Source organism: Natator depressus, chromosome 3, assembly GCF_965152275.1.
Source record: "Natator depressus isolate rNatDep1 chromosome 3, rNatDep2.hap1, whole genome shotgun sequence".
Lineage (NCBI taxonomy): Eukaryota > Metazoa > Chordata > Testudines > Cheloniidae > Natator > Natator depressus.
In genome coordinates, this window is record NC_134236.1 from 143,632,680 (window position 1) to 143,645,066 (window position 12,387).

Consider the following 12,387-nt stretch of genomic DNA (forward strand, 5'->3'; position numbering starts at 1 on the left):
GGCAAGCTGGAAGGCTTTTTCACTTTTAAGTACTAGATCCCCTTCAGGGGAAGACTCACCAGGCTGCAGCAGCCAGCTGTGGTGGGAGCCAGCGGGAAGGGTCAGAACAGGGATAGGAAGAGGCAGGAGGATGGACACTAAGACCCAGGGGTGCCCCAAATTTTTGGGTACCTTATGCAGCCGCATATGCTGCGTATGCCTAAGGGCGGCCCTGGATGTAACTTACTGTCATGGTTGGATTCAGAGTAACAGCTGTGTTAGTCTGTATTCGCAAAAAGAAAAGGAGTACTTGTGGCACCTTAGAGACTAACCAATTTATTTGAGCATAAGTTTTCGTGAGCTACAGCTCACTTCATCGGATGCATACTGTGGAAAGTGTAGAAGATCTTTTTATATACACACAAAGCATGAAAAAATACCTCCTCCCACCCCACTCTCCTGCTGGTAATAGCTTATCTAAAGTGATCACTCTCCTTACAATGTGTATGATAATCAAGTCACAATTTGGTCCAATGAAAAATGCAAAAATATTAAGAGATCAGAGAAGGTCAATGTAGGAAAATACTCATGGTTATTTCCACTGTTTGTTCATTATTATTATTTATACTGTAGTAGCGTCTTGGGGCAGCAACCAAGCATAGGGTTCCATTGTGCTAGGCACTGTACGAACACAAAGTGGGAGACAGAGGTGGAGTGGTCACACAGCAAGCCAATGACAGAGCTAGAAAGAAAATCTGGGTCCCTTAACTCCTAGTGCAGTGTGCTGTCCATTAGATTTTCAATTTTCATTTTGTTTAACAATTTCCATTTTTTCTATGAAAAACTTAAGGGGGTCACACATTTGGTAGCTTCTCTAGGCTAAGAGTATTACACACATCAGGAGCACCTTGCATTCCTTCATGCATTTCCCCCACAAGCCCCTGTGTGCCACTCTCCCATCCCCCTCTATTTCAGAGACACATAAAAAGTGAAGCTGTGTTAGGGCATGTCTTCACTGCCAATGTTAAAGCACTGCTGCAAGTCTAAGCCTAATATAGAAGGAAACTAAATGCAGGTAAATCTCACCCTCAGAGATGTTCCAATACGCTTCTTTCACAGCCTAGACTCCTTCCTAGTATGGGTCCAGCAATCACTCACAAGTTACTGTCCTTTGTTCCAGTTTCTTTCAGGCATCTCTTTGGGGTGGAGAGGCTATCTTTTCAGCCAACTGAAGACAAAATGGAGGGGTTTCCGGGGCCTTTTATATTCTCCCTCTTGTGGGCGGAAACCCCTTTGTTCTCCTGTGCAAAATCACAACAACAAGATGGAGTCTGTAGCCACTGGGTAAGCCACATGTCTATGGATGATTTAGCTTTTTGCAGGCCAATGCCATTGTTCACATGTTAGTTTAAACATTCCCAGGAAAGCTCCGATGTGGATTGGCATCTCCCAAAGTCCATTGTCAGTTAAGGGTTTCTTGACTGGGCACTCACTGAGAATAGTCCTTTCTCAAGAAGCTGACCAAATGCTTCACTGAGGCTACTTAGAATCAAACAAGTACATATCCAATACTGATAACTTCAAATACAAAAATGATACAGACAGCACAGTCATAACCAGCAAACTACAACCTTTCCACAGACACCCCACTTGGCCTCCTCTGTACAATACCTGGTGCAACCATCGGACCCTGGTTGCAACAATGATCTATACAGTGACCGTTCCTGTCAATAACATCACAGGCAGTTTGCCTCGCATGCCTTGTGATAGGCGTTCCGCAGCTCCTTCACTTTTACCCTACATTGCCATGTGTCTGGTCATGGCCCCTTTTTGTCATGCATCGTGAAATCTGTCCGTAGGTATCGTAATTCCTACGATGGGAGCGAAGCTGGGACTGCACAGCTTCCTCTCCCCAAATGCCAACAAGGTCCAGCAGCTCACCATTGCTCCAAGCTGGGGATCGCCTGGTGTGTGGAGCAGGCATGGCCATCTGGAAAGGTGTGCTGAGACCACTGCACCCATCACCGATCAAACAAGAAGGGGACTTTTACATTTCCAAAGGAAAGTACGGGGTGGGAATGACAGTTGGTACATGAGGGCAGGGCAGTAGAGTTCAAACCAATGACTAGAGAGGCGAGAACAGGCACTGTGGGACACCTCCCGGAGGCCAATCATGGCGCTGTAATCGCCATGGTCTCTACACTGCACCACAGCACTATAGCCCCGGCACAGAAAGCTGGCAATGTTAAAGCGCTGCCGTAAGTCTAAGCCTAATACATCTCTTGTCAGGGTGTGTTTTGGGTTTTTTTTTTTTTTAAAGCGCTACAACTGCGCAGTTTCTGCGCACTAAGTGGCTTGGCAGTGTGTACACCTCGGGAGTTACAACGCAGAAAGCTGCTTTACTGCGCAGAAACTTATCAGTGTAGACAGGGCCTCAGTTCCCATTTTGAACATTATTTTTGCCACTACAATGACTAACGACTTTATTTTTTTTATTGAAAGTTTAAATTATATAGCACAAGATGGTCGTCTCCATGAAATGGTACCAGCTTGCTGAGCTGCTGCAAGCTGCTCTAATTCAATCCCTTTGTATATAACTGTTAGAATTTGGTTTCTTCTGTACTGTACCTTTACCTGTCCAGAAGTCTGCTTGTCTTCAAAAGCAGCCTACGTGTTGAGAAAGCGTTGATGCAACATGTTACAGAGCAGACATATAGCACGAGCTCTTAAGAAGACTTGATTTTTGTTTTGTTGCTTCCCTTAATCTGAACTAAAAGTCAAAGGGTTTTGTGTACAGAAAAACATAATACAGTCCACTAGAAGGAGCTCAAAGACAAAGGAGACCTAACCCTTCATCCAGCCTTCTTTTTTTTACGGGTTTAAACAAGTCTTTCTCTTTGAGTCACTCACCACCTTTACTGACTGTGCAGACTTTAGTCATTTGTTTCATGCAATCAGCTATTTGTGACAAGCAATTAATTAGCTCAACTTTACATTATTTTTGTGTGAGTCAAGCAGACTTTGATAGGTGAAAAGTAAGATGACACTGCTTACTGAAGTAAAATCTTAATGGGGGGGTGAGAAAACCTGGATTTGTGCTGGAAATGGCCCACCTTGATTATCATGCACATTGTAGGGAGAGTGGTCACTTTGGATAGGCTATTACCAGCAGGAGAGTGAGTTTGTGTGTGTGGTTTTTTGAAAAAAAGGGGGGGGGGTGAGAACCTGGATTTGTGCTGGAAATGGCCCAACTTGATTATCATACACATTGTAAGGAGAGTGATCACTTTAGATAAGCTATTACCAGCAGGAGAGTGGGGTGGGAGGAGGTATTGTTTCATGGTCTCTGTGTATATAATGTCTTCTGCAGTTTCCACAGTATGCATCCGATGAAGTGAGCTGTAGCTCACGAAAGCTTATGCTCAAATAAATTGGTTAGTCTCTAAGGTGCCACAAGTACTCCTTTTTCTTTTTTTAATAAATATACTGAGATTGAGTCCCTTCACGCAGCTCTAAAAGAGCCTTCCTTAAAATGAATGGAAACTGATCCTATATAGTGGAGTCTCCCTGACATATGGCTGGTGGTGTAGAACTCTACAAAGGCCTGGTTTTGTGTGTGTGTTGAGGGAAGGGTCAGGGATGTGACCAAAATGCACTGCATTACAACTATTTCCTGCTTCACAGGACCTCAGATCTCTTCCTATTTCTGGTAATTGAGGCACTGGTCCTGCGTGGTGCTGAGCAACACTGGCCTATAAAATGTGAGATCAGATAGAAATGGGGAAGACAGACCAGCTCTACATAACATCTGTGTTTTATTTGGGTTCTCCATGGGAAAATGTATGTGCACTAATGACCAAATCCTGAGCTCAGTCTTGTACATCCTCACCTGCTATATCGATGGGAGTTTTTCCTGTGTAAAGCATGAGTCTGAAGGCTAGATCACTTCCTTCCACAGAAATACACAAGAAAAAATTCTCAGAGTCCCTGGAACCTCTCTGTCTCAGGGCTTGTTGACACTTGCAGATGTAGAGCGCTTTGGGTTAAACCAGTCTTTGGAGAGCGCAGTAGGGAAAGCGCTGCAGTCTGTCCACACTGACAGCTGCAAGTGCACTGGCATTTCCACATTTGCGGCACTTGCAGCTGCATTGGGAGCGGTGCATTATGGGCAGCTATCCCAGCGTTCAAGTGGCTGCAACATGCTTTTCAAATGCGGGGGGGGTGGGGTGGAGTGTGACAGGGAGTGTGTTGTGTGTATGTGGGGGGAGAGAGAGTGGGTTTTGGGGGCGCTGAGAGTGTGTCAGCACGCTGTCTTGTAAATTCAGACCTCCCTGCCCCCCCGCCTCTCTCTCACTCACTCAAAGCAAACAATAAATATTTGCTATTTCTCGGACCAGATAAGCAGCCGCTGTCCGAAACGGAGCTTTGAAAGGGCACTTCTGCATTCCTGCAGCCGATTTCACAACAATGACAAGAGAGGCCACTTGGCTTAAGGGGATTATGGGATGTTTCCAGAGGTCAGTAGGAGCGCAGTAATGTAACTCTTCGTTCACACTGACGCTGAGGCGTCTCAGCCAATATGCAACAGACGTTATTCCTCTCGCCAAGGTGGAGTACCAGGAGTGCTCTAGCCAGGGAGTCAGAGCACTCTACATGCCTTGCCATTGTGGATGGAGAGTAAGGTAGAGGCTTTATTGCAGTATAACGTGCAAGTGTAACCAAGCCCTGAGAGGAGGGGATTGGGACTTGTGGATTTTGGAGACCACACCCCATTCCAACTCCACAGATCCTGACTATCCATTAGAATCCTTTTTGTGAAGAGATAGGAGCCCTCTTGCAGTGAGGGTTGCTGCTGCCCCCTGACTCCTTCGCTACTGGCAGAGCACAACTCATAGGCTTGTCTTGTAGCTGCGTGGTAGTAGCGATGTAGGAGACCTAGAAGAAGATAATTACTCCTGAGGGAATTCTGTGCCATTATGCGCACACAAAATTCATGTCCAGTGCAGAATTTTTTTTCCCCACAGAAAATACATTCTGCCCTAGAAGTGCTGCAGTTCTGCCTTTCACCCACCAGAGACAGCTATGGCACCAGAACAGCCAGCAGCTGGCTGCATTCGTCACAGCACCTTGTCCATGGAGCCAGGTTAGGACAGACAAGAGTGGGGTACGCAGGGCTGCTGGGGTTGTCACAGAGCGAGGTTCAAAGATGGGCTAGTGGGGGACAGACTGCGGGGAACATGAGCTCAGGAGCTAGTGGGGTGACATCATTGAGCCAGGGGCTGAATGGGAGGGGTGCTGCAGGGCACATGGGGATGCGGGAGGAGGGCTGCAGGGCCACATGGAGGTACAGGGGCAGATGTGTCTGATTGATTGGGAGAGGCTTGGGGTCAGCCAGGATCTGCATGGGGGAGGCTCTCCAACTCCCTAACAATCCCTCCTCTCCCGACCTCCAAAACACTTGTTCAATACTTCTCCCACCACACCCAACAACCTTCAAGGTTCACTCCCAAGCTCTTTCCCTCTTTCGCAGCTCCTCCGTTACCCCTGACTCCCCCAAGCCTTTGCACTGATTCAGAGGGGTGCAGGAAATATGTTTCTGTATTGTAGTTTAAATGAATTACTCAATGTTCTGTATTAATATGCCTAGTAAGGAATCTATTTGTCAAAAAAAATTGCTTGAATCTTTTTTTTTTGTCTGTATTGTTACAGACATACTTGCTGACAGGTATTTTGAAATAAATTACCAAAATAATTGAAACTGGCATGATTATATTGTGTTATTTTGACAAATAAAATATGCAGAATCATGCAGAATTTTAAAATATTGTGCACAGACTTTTTTTAATTTTTTGGTGTAGAATTCCCCCTGGAGTAGACAATGCAGCTCCAAGGTGTATTACCTATCACCAGATTTCAGTATTGTAATCCCTGCAGGAGATGGTGCCACAGAGAGCAGTACCTCTGCAGTCCCTCCCACCATACACACACTCACACACGGCCTCTGCAGAGGTCTGTCCAAGTAGATCTCCTATGCAAGGGCATCTGTATGAACCAAATGGATGTTTTCTCCTGTCTTTCTACACTGGCAGAGGGAGGACCATGTGAACATGGGTGAAGTGGTCCTTCTATAGCACCATATATTCTTCCACAGTCCCATGCAATTGCACCTGCACGGGAATTCCCCTCGGAAAGAGATACAACAATTTATAGGGATGGGGCACTAGCTGGAGAGGTTGGATCAAGGGAAGTTGTTTATGGTAGGGGAAAGGGTCTAGATAATTTTATGACCAAAAATCATAATAAAGATTAAAGATGGAAAATAACAGTCCAGTCCACCCCCTGCTATTGCAACACTGTTCCCTAGCATACATTTTCTCCAGTCTAGTTTTAAATGTCCACCCCATCCCTCAGGAGACTATTCAACAGCTGAAATCATCTTGTTATCAAACTTACCTATTAAGTTTTTCCTATTTTTGCTCCATTTCTCTCAGGAATACCCCTTTGTGACAGCCTAAATAATTCCACCACCAAATACTTGTAGTGTTGTCCTAGTTGCCTGCAGGTATGTCTTAGGCAAGTTATACATATATAGTGCTTTTGATCTTTCCTTATGAATCAGTCTCTCCGGCTCCCTAATAACTCTTGCTGCTCTTCTCTAAACTTCCTTCAGTTTGTCAATATATTTATCAGAATGAGGTGTCCAGAAAAGAATGCGGTATTCTAAATGCGACTGACCTTAGAACTTTTGAGGGCGACACTTTTACCTCCTTCTCTGTAACTTGATGCCACTATACATGCAGCCCAAAGATCGAAATACCTTTTACATGTCAGGCTGCAATACTAATCCATGTCTGATTTGCTGTACACTATACCTCAATTTCTTCCAGCATTACTGCTCCCCAGGCTTCATCCTCCCACTGGATGTGTGTATTTCAAATTCATTTTCTACAGATGTATTGCTTGCATTTTAAAAAATGTGAATCTCATTTGGTCATTTCTCTAGGTCTCTTTGAATTACTCCTCTCACCTGATACATGTTTGCAATTCTCAATTTACTGCAATTTACAAATGTCATGAATGAGGTATTTATTCTCTCACTGAAAATGTTAAATAGGATCAGACTTAACAGTGATTTCTATGGTACCCAATGAGACACTATATATAGTACTTTACAGTGGAGTCACTGTAGTGACTGGCTCTCCCTTGTAAGCCTGGTTTTGACTCTTCCTTCCAACTTCATGGGCTGTGGCCCTGCGAAGTGCAAAGTATGAGCAGAAGCCTACAGCGACGTTTGTTTTGCTTTCGCGGGTGCTGTGTGCCGTTTATAGGCACCCTGCATGGGGTCCACGTCTGCTACAGGTGTGGTGGGCAGGCTCGATGCCAACGTTCTTGTCGGCACCAGGGTGGAACGCGCTGCTGGTACCAGGTCTATCTTTGGTGCTGACGGGACTGATGCCGAGGAGAGCTTCCCATTGTGGGAAGTCGGGTCCCTGCTTTTGTGCCCCGCTTGAGCCGCGGCTGAGGTGCTGGGGCGGTCGGAGGTGCCTGCTTTTAGCGCTGCCAGCACCGAGGGTAAAAGATCTCAGAGGAGACCTTTTACCCTTTTGAAAGTCTCTGTGCGGAGACGTTGGGGCTTCCTGCCTCTTCGCTTGAGAGAGTGAAGCCACGCTCCCGATCGGTTTTGACCTAGCAGGGGAGCGTGAGGGAGAGGGTTTACTTGTGCCTGTCTCCATAGGCAGCTGCACAGATTTCTCCATCAGGAGCGTTTTTAGCTGTAAGTCCCTGTCACAATGAGCCCTGGTTTTCAGGCTGGTACAATGGAGACACTTGGCAGGCACTCGCCGAGGCACTTCACACATCGTGAGTCTCCGTCACACCACGGCATAGGCTCCTTACAGGAGTCTCATTTCTTAAAGCCCCACAATACTACGACAGCTCTTCTCCCACTGGGGCACCCCGTTGATAGATCTGTTTGCCACAACTCAGAACTGCAAATGACATCTATTTTGCTCCAGAGCGGGACTCGGGACCGCATCCCTAGGGGATGCGTTCCTCATTCCGTGGAACAAATCCCTCATGTACGCTTTTCTGCCGATCCCACTGATACACAGGGTTCTATGCAAGTTCAGAGAGGACAAGGCCAGGGTCATACTTATTGTCCAGCTTGGCCCAGACAGACATGGTATCCTTACTTGCTGCGCATGTACATCCATCCTCCAAGGACTCTCCACAACAGACCAGTTCTGCTCTCCCAGGACAATGGTCGGCTTCTCCATCCGCAGCTCCAGAAACTCCATCTGACGGTGTAGTTCCTTCATGGTTTCAAACCCATGAATTAGCCTGTTCGGAGCAGGTCCAGTACGTCCTCCTGCACAGTAGAAGAGACTCCACTTGTAAGACTTACCTGCAAAAGTGGAAACGGCTCTCCACATGGTGCTTCCACAGACGCTTGACACCCCAGACCGCGACCCTCCCTGACATCTTAGACTACCTTTTAAAACTAAAACAGGACGGGCTCTCACTCAGTTCTATCAGAGTACACCTCGCAGCTCTCACCACCTTCCATGATCAGCTGGATGGATATTCACTTTTTGCCCACCCCACCATAAAATGCTTCCTCATTGGCCTGCAAAATCTCTACCCTAAGATTCATCCACTAGCAGCCCCCTGGAATCTCAACCTAGTTCTCCGAGGTCTTATGAAACCTCCCTGCGAGCCCCTGGCTACCTCATCCATGCTCCACATGTCTATGAAAGTAGCTTTTTTGGTTGCCATAACGTCAGTGAGAAGGGTCGGTGAAATAAGCGTCCTGATGGCCTACCCTCCCTACAAGATTTTCTCTAAAGACAAGGTTACAATGTGACCACACCCCAAATTCCTTCCCAAGGTGGTGTCTACCTTCCACCTTAACCAGCCAATACACTTACCTGCATTCTATTCCAAACCTCATAAGACCCCACAGGAAGCGGCATTACATATCCTCGACATCAGACGGGCAATTGCATTTTATCTAGACAGAACTAAGCCATTTCGTAAATCCCCATGGCTATTTGTCTCCACTACTGAGAGATCAAAGGGTGCTGCTATCTCTAAGCAACGACTCGCCAAGTGGATCTCTGACTGCATCAGATCCTGCTACCAGACTCAGAATGTTCAACCACCCGAGGGCATCAGAACTCACTCTATTTGGGCGATGTCAACATCCATTGCATTCCTCCACAACATACCTATTACCGACATATGCAAGGCGGCCACGTGGACATCTGACCACACAGTCGCCAAACATGATATCACACAGGATACCACAGCAGACACCATAGTAGGCCACACAGTATTGTCTACCTTTATCACTACCGCAACTCCAAAATCCCACCAACCATAGTGGGTACTGCTTCACATTCACCTGGATTGGAGCACCCACAGGGACAGCACTTGAAGAAGAAGAAGAGAAGGTTACTCACCTGTGCAGTAACTGAGGTTCTTTGAAATGTGTGTCCCTGTGGGTGCCGGACTACTCACCCTCCTCCCCTCTACTTTGGAGTCCTAATCAGACAACTCTATGGTAAAGAAGGAACTGAGGGGGGTGCAGGACGCGCATGCTCAGGCAGAACCTAATGACGCCGCGAGACAGCAGCTGAGTGCGTGCATCCTGGCCAGGCACTGGTACTGAAGACAAGGGCGCCGGGACGCACTGTGACCTCGAGTGGAGCACCCACAGGGACATGCATCTCTAAGAACTTCAGTTACTGCAAGGTGAGTAACCTTCTCTTTTGTAAAGGAGACTTCAAAAAATTAGTGAGATTTTAGATATTATATATTATTATTTACCACAAAATCTATTTTTTAAATGGAAAAGACAAACTATTTCTTGAGAGAGAAGACAAAAGAAACAGAAGTGGGAAATCTAGTAATGTTGTTTTATTGTAAAACATTTACAGATATGCAGCCTCTCTTCTTTCTTATATATTGAACATCCATCAAATCTATTAGTTCAATCCCTGCACCTGGTTCACCTCTTACTCCTCACAAGGCTGCACTGTAATTTGAAATGCAACCCTGATTTTGGTACTTATAGAAGATATAAGTTTCTTCAAAATATAAATCCAAGGTTATAAAAGAAACAGCAAAATCCTTCATCTCCAGAAAGTGAGGCTTTAAAAACTAATTTAAGATGAAGCCAAACCGAGGAAGCCTCCCTTGCAGGCAGGGACTGGGCACTGGATCTGTACTTATGTCTCAGCTCACCTCTTAATGAACAACTCTACAACCCACTGCTTTCCCATAGAATAATTTATTATAGTTGTGTTAGGCAACACTTAAGTAATGGAGAGTAACTAACCTCTGCCCCAGTTAAGGTTGGAGCAAACCTTGTATTATAAGCATGGATTCTAGTTTCCTGTGATTAAACCCCTTCCTCCCCCCAAATTCTCCAATTAGAAACTCCCACAAAAATCAGTGTTTCCCACAATTAAAATGAAATCTGACAGAGGGAGCCCTGCTGGCTGGGGCTGTTAGCCCAAGTCCTTCCAGACTTTCTGTAAAAGCACAAATTCTGTGTTTTTTCTGTGGCAAACAGAAACAGATTTCTAGGATCCTGATTATAAAATGGATTTTGACACCCCCCCTTACATTTGCTAAGCAGAAACCTTTCTGCTTGAAATTTCACAGGCATGAATTTAATCCAGCATAAAGTTTTTCTGGAGCGTTTGAATGGAATTTCACAAGGCTTTTTGGAAAAGTGGGGTGTAAGAGGGTTCAAGACAGGTAAGTTTGCAGTATGACCAACCTCAAATATTCTAAAAGTATGAGTTGGCTTGCCAAAAATCATGAGATTTTACAAAACAATAAAATTTAAGTTCTTTTTATTTGTCTTCTGGTTTTTGCACCTTTATGGGTCATGTTTTGTAGCTTTGCTTTGCGACCAAGAAGGCTAGAAACTTTTTAAAATGCAAGCTGAGATTCTCATATAATCATTTAGTACTGGGAACTGGAGTTTGACATATATCAGATGTCGACAGAATTATGAGGCAAAATCATGGAATTCAACAACATCAGTTGGTTCCAATTTAACAGGACAGCTTGGAGCCATAAGTGTGTACAGGGTGCTCTAAAAAGTGAGGCAATTTCTCTCTCACTTTTTAGATATTTTTTTAATTAATTTTTTAAAACAGCTTACCTCAACACAGTTTGGCACAGAAACTTCACATTTGGTTAATTGTCTTTGAGTACTGATGCCATTAATTAAATGTGTAGGTATAAGGGAGGAGAAATTATTAAATTATTAATGGTAGTTTCAGAGTAGTTAGGGTACTGCAGTGTTTTGCACTCCCCAATCGAGTTTGTGCACATTTTAGGTAACATATACCTAACTAATGTATACTTACCAAAGAACATAATCACTGCATATATTGCCTGCCTGCCTACATGCTTCATGAGCAGCCAGCTACAATGCACACTTCATAATGTACATATGGCTCCTAGTGGATGTTATGAAGTCTGTATATCGCTGATGCCCAATGTAGACTTCTATAAACTATGTATTATCCTGTGGTGAACTTTCTAAACTCTGCCTGGGAGTGGCAGGCAGGGAATTTAAAGTAGGGAAGAGGCAATATGGAAGTGAGAGAGTGAGGGAGCCAAGGGGCTGGTTTGGTGTCCAGTGGGAGGAAGTGGCCTAGGCGAGATGGGGAAGAGCAGTGTCTTGCGAACTGTGCTAGAACCCCTATGCATCTTGCAAATTCCATGCAGTCTTCTGTCACTAAACAGTTCTAAAACATTTATTCAAAATGTAAAGAAGCATGAGGCAAAAAATTTTTTTCCTATGGTTCAGGTTGGGAAAAAATCTAAGGAAAGACCATTTTAAGTCTCTCCAAAACAAAAAACTGTTCAAAGTTTGGAAATTAAACTAAAATTCCAGTAAATAAATAAACGGGGTGAGTACAGTTATGTTTATCTGAAGTCAGTCAACCAAGAAATGTATCTTAGTGATGTGTTTCCAGAGGCTCTTTACTCTTTTTTTTTTCGCCTAAGGGGAACTTTAATTTCAAATTTCTGAACTTACCATATTTTTTGTTTCTAGATAAAACTCCAACTGTTTCTTAATATTTTTTTCTGAGAAGAGCGAGGATTTCTTTCTTTCTTTTTTTTTAACCTTAATTCCAGGAAGCCAAAGTTTTCCCCTTGGAATCATAGAATCATAGAAAATCAGGATTGGAAGGGACCTCAGGAGGTCATCTAGTCCAACCCCCTGCTCAAAGCAGGACCGATCCCCAATTAAATCATCCCAGCCAGGGTTTTGTCAAGCCTGACCTTAAAAACTTCAAAGGAAGGAGATTCCACCACCTCCCTATGTAACCCATTCCAGTGTTTTACCACCCTCCTAGTGAAAAAGTTTTTCCTAATATCCAA